Below are 15,550 nucleotides of genomic sequence, written 5' to 3' on the forward strand. Positions count from 1 at the left end.
AGGAAACACAAATCAGCGAGATGGCACTTCCTACCCACTAGGAAGGCTATAACAGTATATATTTTTAGGGGACTGGCATTGTGATGCAGCAAGCTAAACTGCTGCTGGTGATGCCAACATCCCATATCAGAGCACCAGTTCAAGTCCCAGCTGCTCTACTTCTGATCCAGTTCCCTGCTAATGCACCTGGAAGAGCAGCAGGAGATGGCCCAAGTACTTGGGCCCCTGCCACCCATGTGGGAGACCTGATTGGAAGTCCTGTCTCGTAGCTTTGGCCTGGCCCTGCCCAGTCTGTAGCAGCCATTTGGAAAGTGAACAAGTGGATGAAAGATACCTCCCTCCCTCTCTCTCTCCCTTTCCCTTTCCCTTTCTCTCTCTCCCTGTCTCTCTCCCTTTCTGTCTTCCTCCCTCTCTGTCTCTCTGTCTGTAAGGAAAGAAAAAGGTAGATTTCCAGTATCAGTGAGGATGTAAAGCAAGGGAAACTCTATACATTGCTGGTGGAACTGGTATGGCCCAGCCGCTGTGGAAATCAGTTTGGCATATCTGTGTGTGTCTCTGCCTCTTGAATAAAAAAATAAGTAAATAAAATGACCCTAAGTATGATGTTAGCCATGGAATTTTCATAAATACACTTTATCAAGCGGCAGCAGTTAAGCATAGTATTATCATATGATCCAGCAAATTCATTCTTAGGTATACTTAAGTTCACCCAAAAAAAATGGTATACTTGTGTTCATAGCACAAGAGCGAAAAGATGGAACTAACCCAATGTCTACCAGCAGGTGAATGGATAAACTAAATGTGTGTATACTACAATGGGGTTCTCTTTAGCCATGAAAAGGAGTATTTCACTGATACCTCCTGCTGAAGCATGGGTATGGAAGAAGGAAGCAAAAGACCAGGACAGAGCAGTCTGTAGAGGTAGAGAAGAGCTTGGTTGTTGCCAGGGGCTGGAGGGAGAGGGGAATTGGGAAATAGGGGTTTTCTTTTGGGAATGATGAATGTATTCTGGAATTAGATAGTGGTGATGGCTTATAGCATTATGAATTGTACACTGAGTTGTGTACTTTTAAATGGTTAAAATGATGAATTTTATGTTATATGAATTTGACCTCAATACAGTTTTTCAAAAAAAAAAAAAAAAAACTATAATGATCACTGCTACAGGATGACAGTGCACATTGTTTTCCCCCATAAAGGCTCTTTCCCAGGCCAGAGAATCCCTGCTTCCCAGAGAAGCTGGACATGAAGAATAAGGAGGGGCTGGGAGCCAAAGACTTCAGTCCTCTGTCCCCTGTTGCAGTCAGGCCACCTCAGGCAGGTTCTGTGGCCCAACAGCCCTCTACTGAAGTCACCCCTAGGTTAGAAATCTCTTTATAAATGCCTATAAGGTGTTCACTGGGCGCCAGACATTAGTATCAGTCCTGTATTTCAGCTGGAGAAACCAAGGCACAAGCAAGCGCAGAATTTGTCCAAGGCCAGCCAGCTGGTGAATGGAAGGCACCCCAGGCCTCCTGGCTGCAGCATCTGGGCTGCCACGCTGTGCTCCACACAGCCTCCGAGGAGTGCGAGCCCCTCCCCCTCCCATGTGCCGGTCGTGATCCAGTGCAATTACACACCGTGAAACGCTCCTATATACATAAGCGCCGTACAGCACACATAGGGCTCCGGCTTGCTCCTGCCTCATATATTAGCAATTAGATTTACAGGAAAAACACCTGGGGCTCATCTGCTTGCACACTGTGTCTCAGCCCCACCCTAAGTACTTTCCTTTTGGAGCTCGCCAAGGAAATCGAGATTGTCATCGTGGGTCCAGATTCCACTGGATGCAGAAAAGTTTCCCCGAGCCACCTCTGAGGTCGCCATCACTCCATGGGGCCAGGACTTGGGGCAAAGGGAGACATCAGGGATCCTGGAATTTCTGATCTGGCTGCAGGGAACCCTAAAAGGGTGACCTTACCTCCAGTAAGGGATTCTTTGTGTTGTATTTGGAAAGGGGGCTGTGGATGGCATCAGGAGAGAAGTCCATCCTGTTTCCTTCTTGAGGGCTCTGGTCCTGGAGCGAGTGGAAAAGCAGAAGGCTCCACAGCCCAGCAGGGAGCATGATCTGGAGAAGATAGAAAAGGCCGAGCAGAAGCCAGGATGTCGCTCAGATCCTGGCAGGGGTGAGTCTGGGGATCAGGACAGTTCAGAAAGTGTGGCGGAGAGAGCTAGTGTGTGGGCAGCCTGGACTCTCGGACATCAAAGGCACCAGGGTTTGGAACTCTTGCAGGGCACTGGCCTGCCACAAGCAGGCATTGCACCCCTCCTGTCTGCCTGCAGCCCTGCACTTCTGCTCTGACCCTGCTCCTGTCGGATCCAGAAGACTGTCCACACCTGGGTTGCTGGAACTTTGCCAGCAGCCTCCTTTGTCCCTCCTTCTGGTTACTGCCTCCCCAGCTCAGATCAGATTGTCGCTCTGCTCCTTAAATCTCATCAGTGGCTCCCGGGATCTCCTGAGTGACGTGGGCTGCAGCCTGTCAGTGGAGCCCTGGGAACCCTTTAGTGTCTGCCCAGCCCCGGCTCCCCAGAAGAGTTTCTGTCTCCCCACAGACCACTCACCCTCCAACCTTACTCCTGTTGCTCACTGCTGTCTTGGTCCTCCTGGCAACCTCCTACTCATCAGGCCCAGTTCAAATGAAGCTTCCACAGCATCACCCAGCTCCAGCGGAACGACCATCTGTGTTAAAGTTGCAGGCATCACTGTTCTTGCATCCATCATATGGTTTTATCATTTCTTATTTCACCTTTCTTCCCAGTGGGCTCTGGGTTCCTTTGCACAGAACCTGTGCCTCATAGATATTCCTGTTTTCCATGCCTGGCATACAGCAGGTGCTTAGCTGTGTGTCTTCCCTTGGGTGTTCATGCACCCCTTGGGTTGGCTGGAGCTATGGCTGCAGCCGCTGTGGGGTGCTGAAGCTCTTCCCCGTTGTCTGGGTACACTAAGAGCACAGATGCAATAGGGAAGAGGACAAGATTCAACTCAGGCTGCTCTCGTGCCGTGACTACTTAAGAGCTGCTGTCAGACCGGCGCCGCGGCTCACTAGGCTAATCCTCCGCCTTGCGGCACCGGCACACCGGGTTCTAGTCCCAGTCAGGGCGCCAGATTCTGTCCCGGTTGCCCCTCTTCCAGCCCAGCTCTCTGCTGTGGCCTGGGAGTGCAGTGGAGGATGGCCCAAGTCCTTGGGCCCTGCACCCCATGGGAGACCAGGGTAAGTACCTGGCTCTTGCCATCGGATCAGCGCGGTGTACTGGCCGCAGTACGCCGGCCGCGGCGGCCATTGGAGGGTGAACCAGCGGCAAAGGAAGACCTTTCTCTCTGTCTCTCTCTCTCTCACTGTCCAGTCTGCCTGTCAAAAAAAAAAAAAAAAAAAAAAAAAAAAAAAAAGAGCTGCTGTCAGGCACCCCGGATGCACCTTCCAGCCAAGGCAGCATGGCCAAACAGGCTCACGTGTGCTAATCAGGTACCATCTTGAACTCAGTCCAAGTGAGCATGCTGCCAGCATTAACAGCCATGTGCCCAGCACACTGGGAGCGGTCTCCAGTAGTGTGTTGGGCTGAAGCATGGAAATCCCCGTGTTGGATTTGAAGTACTCAGGCCAGGGAGAGTTGCCAAACCATCAGGCAACCATCTTCCACTTTCAAGTCTTGATTTTCACTTTCAGTGCACAAAACCCACGAGCTCACTTCCTGCTTCCCTCCCTCCCTGTCTCTCTCTCAGCCTCTCAGCAACAGCTTCCTAAAAACCTCTCTCAGCTGAGCTGCTGCCTGTAACAGCATGCCATTTGGCCTTTGTAAAGGGAAAAACCTCTGCATTTGTATCTAGAAACCCCACAGCTGCATGGGTCAGATGCTGCTGGCTGGTCTGGTTGTTTCCTTTGCACGGGTGGCTTCCCAAGTGGCTGGCTTCCCTGATGCTGAACTCGAAGAGCTCTTCAGTGATTTTGTCTAAATGGAGCCCGACTTGGTTTCTGCAGAGATCACGCTTCCAGAAAGAATGGATTCCTCTGCTTTTCTGTTGGGGGTGACTGAGGTTCCTAACAGTCTCTCTGGTTAGTGGAGAGGGAGCACAGGTGCGGTCCTGCTGCCTCTTCCCAAGCCAAGTGGATTGATAACGGCCCATTCTCAGACTCCCGGAAGACCTTGCTTGGTGCTCCGTGATTTGGGAGTTCAGGTCATCTGCACATCACCCCAGGCTCTTGCTGCACTGCCAGACTCTGAGAGTAATTAGTAGGGAGTGGAACAATCAGGGGAAATAATGTTTGCCAGCCACAGGCCCTTTTTTTTATTGGCTCTGCGGGTTGAGCCACAAGACTGATCCAGGTAGGGTGGAGATGAGTTTTACTACCGGGCCTTCCAGCCTCTGCTCCTGGCTGCAATTTCATAGAACCTAATACTTCTCGGCACAGGCAGCTCTGCTTGTAGGAAAAGGCTGAAATCCCTGGAGGTGTGGCCCGTGCACCAGCTGTTTCTCTCCTATTTCCAAGCATAATGTCAAGTGCCTCGGAGAGTGTGAAATTCTGGCTGAAAGTGAATGATTGAAATGTATTTTCCATGAAACCGGCTCCCTTCTGGTATAGGTATCTTTCTAACAACCCTGAAGCAAACAGCTGTGAAAAGTAGGAAGCAGTAAGATGTGGAGTGTCGCTGGCTCCTGGCAGTATGCTCAGCTGCAGCCTTCTGGTTTCCACCCCAAAAAAAGGATAGGCCACCAGCCCTCGGTGTGGCACTGGGCAGATGCAGCCAGGAGGCCTGTGTCTTTCCTTGTCTGCCTCTTGGAGGGCAGGATTATGTTGGAACACTGAGCCATTGTGGGTCTCTCGGATCACATATTGCGCTTTGTTGTCTACATAGCCCGTGGAAGTTATTGATTTGCAAATGGACAGCATTCCTTTCCAACTGCCTTGAAGGAGGCTGGAGGGAAGCTATTTTCCAAGGGGGAAGACTTGGTTCATTCTTTGCAAAACACTTCCTGCTTTTAGGGCCTGCTCTGTCGCCAGCAAATGCACATGTATGGCATTCATTCAGCAGGGAGGCAGGCACTTGGCAAACGTCCCCAGAGGGCTGGCGTGCTGCTTGTCACACGGAGGCCTCGGCACTTGGCATTGGGCTCACTAGGGGAGCAGACAGGGATGGCCAAGTGCCCCCTCCACAGACGTGTTAAGTCAGAGCTGCAGGAGGGTCGCGGTGTTTCTTTCTGGACTGGCTTGCTCTGCTCCCTTTTCATGCATCCAGCTACTTTGCATATATCCTATGCAGACTGGGAGTGATGGCTCTTTATCAAATGACTCTTTCCACTGCCCCACCCTCTCCAGTTGTGCCTGGGGATGGTGCCAGTGCCATGGTCCTTCTCAAAACCAGCAGGTAGTATCCTTACAATCTTCCATAGGTCACTGATTCCAAGGTGCCCCCGTTTTTCACATTTTACCAGCTCTGATGTTGGGAATTTTCTTAAAATTGTTGCTGTTTCTTCTTTCTTCCTAGTACACGTGCCCCTTTATTTAGGAAGGGGTTATATCCTGAGAATCCAATCATAAGTTGGAAATATCTTAAGTCAAATGTGTATTGAGTGCATCTCACACATCCTACCTCGGCAACACAGCACCGGTGGAGTCGACTGTGGTTTCCCTCCTGACTGTGGGGCTGATCAGAACACCTAGTACTGGTCCAATAAACAATCCAAATTCATAATTCAGAGGCCTTGGGGCCAGCATCCTGGTGCAGCAGGTTTAAGCCTTCCCTTGTGGTTTTTGGCATCCCATATTGGAGTGCTGGTTTAAGTCCTGGCTGCTCCACTTATTTTTTTTTTTTTAAGATTTATTTATTTATTTGAAAGTCAAAGTTACACAGAGAAGGAGAGGTAGAGAAGGGGGGGGGGGTTCTTTCATCTGCTGGTTCACTCCCCAGATGACTGCAATGGCTGGAGCTGTGCTGATCTGAAGCCAGGAGCCAGGAGCTTCTTCCTGCTTTCCCAGGCCATAGCAGAGAGCTGGATTGGAAGTGGAGCAGCCAGGACTCAAACCAGTGCCCAGATCAGATGCCGACACCGCAGGTGGCAGCTTAACCCGCTATGCCACAGCACCCGTCCCAGCTGCTCCATTTCTAAACCAGCACCCTGCTAATGTGGCTGGGAAGGCAGCAAATGATGGCCCAAGTGTTTGGCCCCTGTCACCCATGTGGGAGACCTGGATGGAGTTCCTGGCTCCTGGCTTTGGCCTGGCCAGGACCTGGCTTTTGTGGCCATTTGGAGAGTTGAACCAGTGGATGGAAAATCTCTCTTTCTCTGTCTTCCTGACATCTCTGTTGCTCTAACTTGCAAATAAATAAATAATTTTTATTTTATCTAGAAACTTTTCATTTAAGGTATACAAACTTTATGCATTTCATATATACAAATTTAGGAACATAGTGAGTTATCCCACCCACCCCACCCTCCCTCCCGCCCACATTCTCACCCTTCTTACTCCTCCTTCTTCCAGTCCCATTCTTAATAAATACATTTTTTTTTTTTTTTTACTTATTTGACATGTAGAGTTAGACAGTGAGAGAGAGACAGAGAGAAAGGTCTTCCTTCCGTTGGTTCACCCCCCATAATGACCGCCATGGCCAGCGCTGCGCCGATCCGAAGTCAGGAGCCAGGCACTTCCTCCTGGTCTACTATGCGGGTACAGGCGCCCAAGCACCTGGACCATCCTCCACTGCCCTCCCGGGCCACAGCAGAGAGCTGGACTGGAAGAGAAGGAGCTGGGACTAGAACCCGGTGCCCATATGGGATGCCGGCGCCACAGGTGGAGGATTAGCCAAGTGAGCCACGGCACTTGCCCCAATAAATACATCTTTTTAAGAAAACAAAATTCAAAGTCCCGTTTCTATGGAAGGTATATCACTCTCAGACCATCCTAAGTCAGGGACCTTCTATGCATAAGTATACCTCTTAAAGCACCATAGATTCAAAGAGTAGGGGTAATCAGGAGTCCGCTGGTCTGGTGACTGACTGCCTTTAATTTAAGATAACATAAATCCAGGGCTGGCACTGTGGTATAATGGGTAGAGCCACCACCCTCAGTGCCAGCATCCCACGTGGGCACTGGTTGGAGTCTCAGCTGCTCCACTTCAGATCCAGCTCTCTACTATGGCCTGGGAAAAGCAGTAGAAGATGGCCCAAGTCCTTGGGCTCCTGCACCCAAGTGGGAGACCTGGAAGAAGCTCCTGGCTACTGGCGTTACAGCCGTCTGGGGAGTGAATCAGTGAATGGAAGAACTCTCTCTCTCTTTCACTCTCTCTCTGCCTCTGCCTCTCTGTAACTCTGCCTTTCAAATAAATAAATCTAAAAAAAAAAAAAAAAGATAACATAAATCCTCTAATGTCCTTAGAGAGTCTGTTCAGGGCCAGGCAGCATGGTGAAGGCTGAAGTCCAGAAGGGACTGCCTGTCCTAATGTCTCCCAGTTCCAGCACCTTCTTTGGGGGCCTTTGCCACCTGGTGGTGTTTGCCATCTGCCCTTGGTAATTCCCTTTTCCTGCCCCTCATCTCTAGAAACATCACCCTCTACCAGGACCTTGTTGCCCCAGCATTCCAATGCTGGTGCCCAGTTTCTCCCCAGGTGCTCTCTCCTGGGCTTTTAGCACATGCATCTCATTTCTTAGGTTGTTTTTCTTGTCCTTGAGTCATTTCAGTGCTGTGGGTGACCCTGCAGCTCCTGTGTGATTCGAAGATTTAAATTCTCTGGTCTTGAGGGATAATAGAACTTTCAGCTAAATAGATTACCTCTCTTCAGTGTGATAGAAACATGCTGTTACCAGGCATTCATTGGCCCCTGGTGTCACTGTCACGTGCTAATGAATGGATGATCTGTGGCCAGCACCCAGGTGACTGGGACCTCCTGAAATCCCCAGCAGAAACGTTCATGGCTGCCTGTGAGACACAGACATGCTCCCTTCACTGGGAGAGTTCACATCTCCTGTGGGCTTCATCTGGGACCCCCATTACTCAGAGCCGCCCCACACCCCTCCTCCACAAGCCCCCCCCCCCCCCCAGCTTTGGGGCACTTCCCCCTCCTGGGTGTTGCTGTATGGCTGCTCCTTCTTCCCTGCCCCCTCTCTCGGCTGCGACTAGCGGGACCATTTCATCTCAGAACGAGCTTGTTCTCACACATTTCCTCAAGACCTCTTCCTGCTCTGGGTCTCTCTCTGAACCAGTTACCTCAGGGCAATTCTGAGGGCTTTGTATGCCCTGCTGTTCTTGCCTCTTAAAACATAGCACACATGCGCACACACGCATGCGCGCACACAGAAGAAAAAAGGTTATCCCCAGCCAATCTTCTCTGAAATATTCCTTTTTGTTTTGTTGTTTGGGAAAATTATTACTGGGTCCCCAGCCCTGTGAAAGTGCCCTTCAGTATGTCTTAATAGGGAACCTTCTTCCTTTATGAAAACCAGGTTTATGTTGGTTTCATGAGGGGTTAGAAAAGCTCTTGGCAGCCAGACTAGCAATCAGCTCTACCTTAGAAGGAAAGAGACCCCAAGTTCCCAGCAGTAACATAGAAATGAGCTTTGGGAGTCAAACCAAGGCGAGGACTGCTTCGCCAGGAAATTCTTTTTTTTTTTTTTTTTAATTAATTTATTTGAAAGAGTTACAGAGAGAGGTCTTCCATCCGCTGGTTCACTTCCCAGATGGCCGCAAAGACTGGAGCTGCGCCGATCCAAAGCCAGGAGCCAAGGAGTTTCTTCCAGCTCTCCCACATGGGCTCAGGGGCCCAAGGCCTTGGGCCATCTTCTACTGCTTTCCCAGGCCATAGCAGAGAGCTGGATTGGAAGAGGAGCAGCTGGGACTAGAACCGGCTTCTTTATGGGATGCCAGCGCTTCAGGCCAGGGTTTTAACTTGCTGCACCACAGCGCCGGCCCCTTCTCTAATAAATTCTAAAACTGAAATGCCAAGGGCCAGCATTTTGGTATGGCGGGTAAAGCCGCCGCCTGAAGTGCCAGCATCTCATATGGACGCTGGTTCAAGTCTTGGCTGCTCCACTTCCAATCCAGCTCTCTGCTTGGCCTGGGAAAGGAATAGAAGGTGGCCCAAGTCCTTGGGCCCCTGCACCCAGGTGGGAGACCCAGAGGAGGCTCCTGGCTCCTGGCCTCGGATCAACACAGCTCCAGCCATTGCGGCCAATTAGGGAGTGAACCATCGGATGGAAGACCTATCTCTCTCTCTCTCTGCCTCTCTGCAACTCTGCCTTTCAAGCAAATAAATAAATCTTAAAAAAAAAAAAAAACCTGCAATCCCAGTGCTGTGAACCTTTCCAAAGTTCATGGAAAAACGCAATTAAAACATGGGTTAAGGTGCAACTACCACCCTTGTCTCCTTGATCTCTGGGAACCATTTTTTAGTTATAAAATGTCTTTATAAAAATCTAAAACATGCGGTTCAGAGGGATGAGGAATGAAGAAAGGAAAGCGCGTTGCCGGGCCTGCGCTGCAGGCAGGTGGCTGTGCCTCGCTCTTGGCTGCCGCTGGCGGACTGCCCTTCAAGAAACCGTGTTAAACATGCTCCCAGCAGGGCTTCTGCAGTTGACCTCAGATCAGATTCGTGAGCCCCAGAGAACACTCTTAGCCCTGGGAAAACCCCGTCATGGGTTCACCACGGCACGCTGGACATCTGGGCGGCCAAGGACCCTGCTGCTGCGGGCCGCTGCTGCCCACAGTCGTCGTCTCTCCACGTGGTCCCGAGGAGCCGGCTTCTGATTTCCCATGATGCAAAGCACCCACACAGCTTCCCGCTTCCATCCAAGATGGCCGCCTGGGTCTTCCCGCTGATGGAGAGAAGGGCGAGTTGGCGCGTCACCACTTGATGGTATAATTTCTTTGTTGTTGACAGCATTACAGAATGGCCTTTGGAGTCCACAAGGTTTGAGGGACCCAGTGGCTGGGGGGCCTCGGCAAGTTATTTAATCCCTGTCGGCTGAGTCTCGGTTTTTTTTTCAGCCCTAATATAGGCGTGATAGTAACTTAAGTGAATTAGGGTTGTTTTGAAAAGTAGGTGAGCTGTTCCATGTTAAAGCATTGAGCATTTTGCCTGGCATCTGAACATTCAAGAAATGTAGTCGTTGTTGTTATTCTCCTTAAAAAGAAGAAAAAGGAAACCATCTCCCACCATTTTTCTCAGATAGGTAGGCTTCTTTCTGATCGTGTGTTCTCTTAACATAGGTCAGGATGTTTCTCTGAGGCCCTGCGGTGTGCATGGGAGTTCACTAATGCAGTGGTGGAGACACAGGAAAGCAGCTGGTCCCCTTTAAGAACTTTCAAGATTCACCAGATGGGGAGAATTTACCCATCTGTTGACGTCTTTCACGATAGCTCTATGCACATAGCAGGATTCTAAAGTGTTTTGACACTTGACCTTCTGGGAATGTAAATGGAATAAACAAACACACATATATAGAACATATACAGAACATATATAATACATATATAACAAACACGTAATAAGTATAATGCAAATATAATACAGGTATATATATATGTGTGTGTGTGTGTATATATATGTATTTGTGTGTGGGGGGGGGTACTTCAGAAAGTTTCTGGCCGGCGCCGTGGCTCAATAGGCTAATCCTCTGCCTGCGGCGCCGGCACACTGGGTTCTAGTCCCGGTCGGGGTGCCGGATTCTGTCCGATTGCTCCTTTTCCAGTCCAGTTCTCTGCTGTGGCCCGGGAGTGCAGTGGAGGATGGCCCAAGTGCTTGGGCCCTGCACCCCATGGGAGACCAGGATAAGTACCTGGCTCCTGCCATTGGATCAGCGCGGTGCGCCGGCCGCAGTGCTCCAGCCGCAGCGGCCATTAGAGGGTGAACCAACGGCAAAAGGAAGACCTTTCTCTCTGTCTCTCTCTGTCACTGTCTGCTCTGCCTGTCAAAAAATAAATAAATAAATAAATAAAAATTAAAGTTTCTGGAAAAAAATGAATTAAAGGATAAGCTTATTTTGGTGCAAAAAGTTGAAATCTGTATTTTTGCATTAAAAAGCTCACAGAAAATTGTATTATGAAAAAAATCATGCATGGATTTCAAATATTGTTTTGCATGAAAATAATTAATTTACCTTTTAATTTCATTTCTATGAACTTTATGAAGACCCCTTTTGTACTACAAGGATTTGCATTGTTGTTAGCAAAAGTGAAAAATTTAAAATGGTCTATGGGTCCAAAGATAGAAAACTGATTAAATGAATTATAACATACCCATCCAAGGGCATACTGCACAGCCTTTTGAAATCATGTTTTCAAAGATGATAATGGCATAGGAAAATACAGTGAAAGTAAGCTGGGTAAGATACTACCTGTAACAGAAGTGATCCCAAGTTATGTTTCCCAACATTTTACTTTGAAAATTTTTAAATATATAGTGTACTTGAAAGAATTTTGTAGTGAACTCTCCCTTATAGCTATTGTTAGTTCTACCATTAGCGTTTTATTTTATTTGCTTGTATCTGTGCAGTTATGCTTCCTCTAGCATTTCAACAATCCATCTTATTTTGATGATGGGTTTCAAACTAAGTTGCAAGCATCAGCACACTCTCATCAAAATACTTTAGCATGCACATAATTAACTATTGTTCTGTATTTGTACATGGGTGTTTTCCTTTTGAGGAAAAATTTATATACAGTGAAATGTACAAGTCTTAAGTATACATTTTCTGAGTTTTGACAAATGCAAACTCTTATAAAAGCCATGTATTCCTGTCAAGATAAAGAACATATCAAGTTATTATTAAGCATGCATATTTATTTGTACATTATGTTTATAGCTGGGTGGTGGGATTCCAGAAATGATTATGGTTTTTCATTATATTATTCTTTATTTTCCAAATGGTATACAGTGAGTACCTCTGTTCTCTTTTTTTTAAAGGCTTATTTGTTCAAAAGGCAGAGTGATAGAAACAGAGAGAAGCCGGCGCCGTGGCTCAACAGGCTAATCCTCCGCTTTGCGGCGCCGGCACACCGGGTTCTAGTCCCGGTCGGGGCGCCGGATTCTGTCTCGGTTGCCCCTCTTCCAGGCCAGCTCTCTGCTGTGGCCAGGGAGTGCAGTGGAGGATGGCCCAAGTGCTTGGGCCCTGCACCCCATGGGAGACCAGGAGAAGCACCTGGCTCCTGGCTCCTGCCGTCGGATCAGCGCAGTGCACCGGCCGCAGCACACCGGCCGCGGCGGCCATTGGAGGGTGAACCAACGGCAAAAGGAAGACCTTTCTCTCTGTCTCTCTCTCTCACTATCCACTCTGCCTGTCAAAAGAAGAAGAAGAAAGAAACAGAGAGAGATCTTCCATCCACTAGTTCACTCTTCAAATGCCTGCAACAGCCAGGACTGGTAAAGCCTGGAACTCCATCCAGGTCTCTCATGTGAGTGGCAGGGGCCCAAGTATGTGGGCTATCATGTCCTACCTCTCCCCGGGTATAGCAGGAAGTTGGATTGGAAATGAAGCAACCTGAATTCAAACTGGCACTGCAATATGGGATGCTGCTGTTGCAAGTGGTAGCTTAACCTGCTGCACCACGTTGCAGGCCCCCATCTATTTTTTTAATAGGTTTTGTTGAACATGTAGTATGTGAGAGGCTCTGCTATAAATATAGAGGATTCAGTAGTTTACAAGACTGCAAAACTCCCTGTGTTTGTGGCATTTAAAATCTAGCAGAGGCATAAGTCTGAACAACGGATAATGCAGCAAGGAGCAAGTGGGTGATGGACTGTGGGCGAGCAGGGATGGCTTCTGTCAGAAGGTGATGCTTGCCCAGAGAATTGAATGATGTGAGGACAGAGTCCTATGAGCATCAGGAGAGTCTTGAGGGGTAGGGACTAGAGGGTACAAAGGTCTGAGGCTGGAGGAAATGGAGGATAGAAGATGAGGTCAGAGGGAGAGGCAGGAGCCAAACTGTGCAGGAGCCAAACTGTGCAGGCTAGTAGGGAGTTGGACCTGTATTCCAGTGGTGAGAGAAGCTGTTAGAGGACTTTACCCAGGGAGTGACTTGATTGGATTTCTGTTTCGAAAAGTTTTGTCTACTTTGTGAAGAATCTGCTCTACTGGGGTTAAGTTAGAAGTAGAGAAGTCAGAAAGGGAGGCTTGTACTGGGAGTTACAATGAGGATGGTTGGCAGTGGGCAGGACGCTTTGTGGGGGGAGAGCTGAGTGCCTCCGTGACAGATTAGATGCGGAATGTGGGGAAGGAGATGGGTCAAGGATGAGTGCTAGTTTCTTGCTGCTAGCAATGGGGCAGGTGACGGCATAACTGAGAAGGGTGACCTTGGGTTCAGAGTGGGCACCAGGGAGGGGAGAAGTCAGGAGTTCTGTTTGGGGCATAGTGAATATAGCTTGCAGACCTCAGCTTTCAAGGGAAGTCAAGCAGGCAGGGGCTGGATGAGCCCTGAGGGTCAGTAGACAGGTGGTACTGGCTCAGGGGCAACCCCCTTGGGGCAGGTGTGTTTTGGAATTTCACAATTATTCAGAGTTTACAAAGGCGGTCAGTCAGCACTCCTGCTGATGTCTGGGGCATCACCTGTAAACATGTAAGATATTTCTCCAGGAAAAAAATGTTCACATTTAAGCAGATTAAGCTCTAGAAATAGCCTCGTATCGCTTTGGGTCAGCAATTGTCACAAAATAAGTTTTGGTATCAAATTAGGGAAAGATAGATTTTGGAGCCTTTGGATTTGAGAATCATAATCAGCAGTCCCCTCTGTAGCTTTGATTTCTACTCCCTTCATGCAAATACTTTCAAACTGCTTTTAACTGTTTCTTTTTCTTTGCTTCTGTCATTTAAAATAACTGCCTTTTCCTTTCATTTTTAAAATGTTTAAGCTTTGTATTATCCAATAACTTCTTACCATGAACAACCAAAAGTCCTCCACATGCCATACTGCTCTTCCATTCATCCATCCATCCATCCATCCATCCAATATTGTTATGACAGTTTCTCATTAGTTCAGTGTTGGGGGCTTATATTATTATGACATGTAAGTATTACTCACAGCAGAATCACCTACTGTACTATACTATTTATTAGATGTCCTTCTTGGCCAAAGACTTCTCCAGTATTTTTCCAAGATGAAGCTGAGGGTAGAGGGCTATAGGGTTACATAGACTCTCCACCAAGCTTCGTAAGTTCAGCCCACCTGGCATTCATGTTTACAGGGCCTCACTCTGGGCCTTTCTAGGTTCTAGGACTCAAATTAGCCTGCGTCTCTGCCCCTCCACTCCACCCACCATTAACTGATGTTTGCTGAGTCTTTCACTATTTGTCATCTGTTCTCTAGTGATCTCCAAAATGCTATTGACATCTTGGGTCTACTCTCAGCACCCATCTTGCTCACATTATTCCTGTAGTTTATGCCTTTCTGAAGTTAAATTTACTGTCATTTTTAGTGGAGCTTCAGGACAGAGTAGAGATAAATGCAGTTTATCAATCTACCACATTTTAAACTAAAGTGTTCCTGAACATTGTTTTATACTTCCAGGGCCATGACCTTTTCACAGTGGGTGTCAGCAGATGTTCTCGTGGAATGATTGTGCTCACCTGTCACCCAGCTCATCCCGCAGAGGAGGAAGCTGGGGACCTAGAACTGCCCTTACCACAACAAACTGCTTTCTAGGCTTTTTATCTTTTTAAAAAAGATTTATTTTTAATATATTTGAAAGGTGGAGTGGCAGAGGCAGAGAGAGAAAGAGAGAAGGAAAGCGAGGTCTTCCATCTGCTGGTTCACTTCTCAAGTAGCTGCAATGGCCAGAGCTGGGCCAATCAGAACCCAGGAGGCTGGAGCCTCTTCTGGGTCTCCCAGGCAGATGCAGGGGTTTTCCCAGGCCTTAGCAGAGAGCTGGATTGGAAGTGGAGCAGCTGGAACTCCAACCGGAGCCCATATGAGATGCCGGCATTGCAGGCGGTGGCTTTACCTGCTACGCCACAACAGCAGCCCCTTCTGGACACTTTAAATCCTTTAAATCCCCTGAGACCTTCCCAGAGCAATTTAGAAGACCTGAGTGAGGCTGATGTGCTTCGGCCTTTCTCAATACAGTGATGAGACTACATGGTATTCACACATACTGAGCTCTTTTGAAGCAGAATCCATCCTGTACGCAGAGTGGGCTCAGGTGCGCGGCATTGGGCAGGCAGCCTGGAGTGTGGTCATGATGAGCTGTGTGACAGTGCACAACTTCCACACCCTCTTTGGACCTCAGCGGCCTCATCTGTGAAATGATAAATGATAAAGGTGGACTAGAACACCTCGTTCTTCCTTCACACTTCACTCAAGGCCCGCTGTGTTCTGTTTGAGGGAGGAGGGCAGCTGGGCCTGGAGAGATCCCTGAGATAGTTCTGAGGTGCCCCAGGCTCCTGAGGACCTAAATTAAGAAGGAAAAACCATGTGTTTTCGGTTTTGTTTTTTTTTTTAAAGGACAGGTGCTTGGCATCATGGTAAAGCCACTGCTTAGGACACCTGCGTCCCATGTCCCAGTGTTTAGATTTGAGTCTGTCCTCTGC

At 48.5% G+C, this 15,550-nt stretch overlaps 1 protein-coding gene across 19 annotated transcripts in view; it reads left to right on the forward strand.

Moving 5' to 3' along the window:
* The window catches only part of ATXN7L1 (ataxin 7 like 1), a 283,217-nt gene that overhangs the window by 37,671 nt on the left and 229,996 nt on the right, over positions 1-15,550 (forward strand). Inside the window, exon 1 of one of the 19 annotated variants that reach the window (XM_051848835.2) lies at positions 9,336-9,885. The exons of the other annotated variants lie outside the window; for them this stretch is intronic. The gene's annotated coding sequence lies outside the window, so the exon portion shown is untranslated. Of the gene's footprint in view, positions 1-9,335; positions 9,886-15,550 lie in introns of those variants that run through there. 19 annotated transcript variants of the gene reach the window in all.

Source organism: Oryctolagus cuniculus, chromosome 3 (assembly GCF_964237555.1).
Source record: "Oryctolagus cuniculus chromosome 3, mOryCun1.1, whole genome shotgun sequence".
In the NCBI taxonomy this organism is placed as follows: Eukaryota; Metazoa; Chordata; class Mammalia; order Lagomorpha; family Leporidae; genus Oryctolagus; species Oryctolagus cuniculus.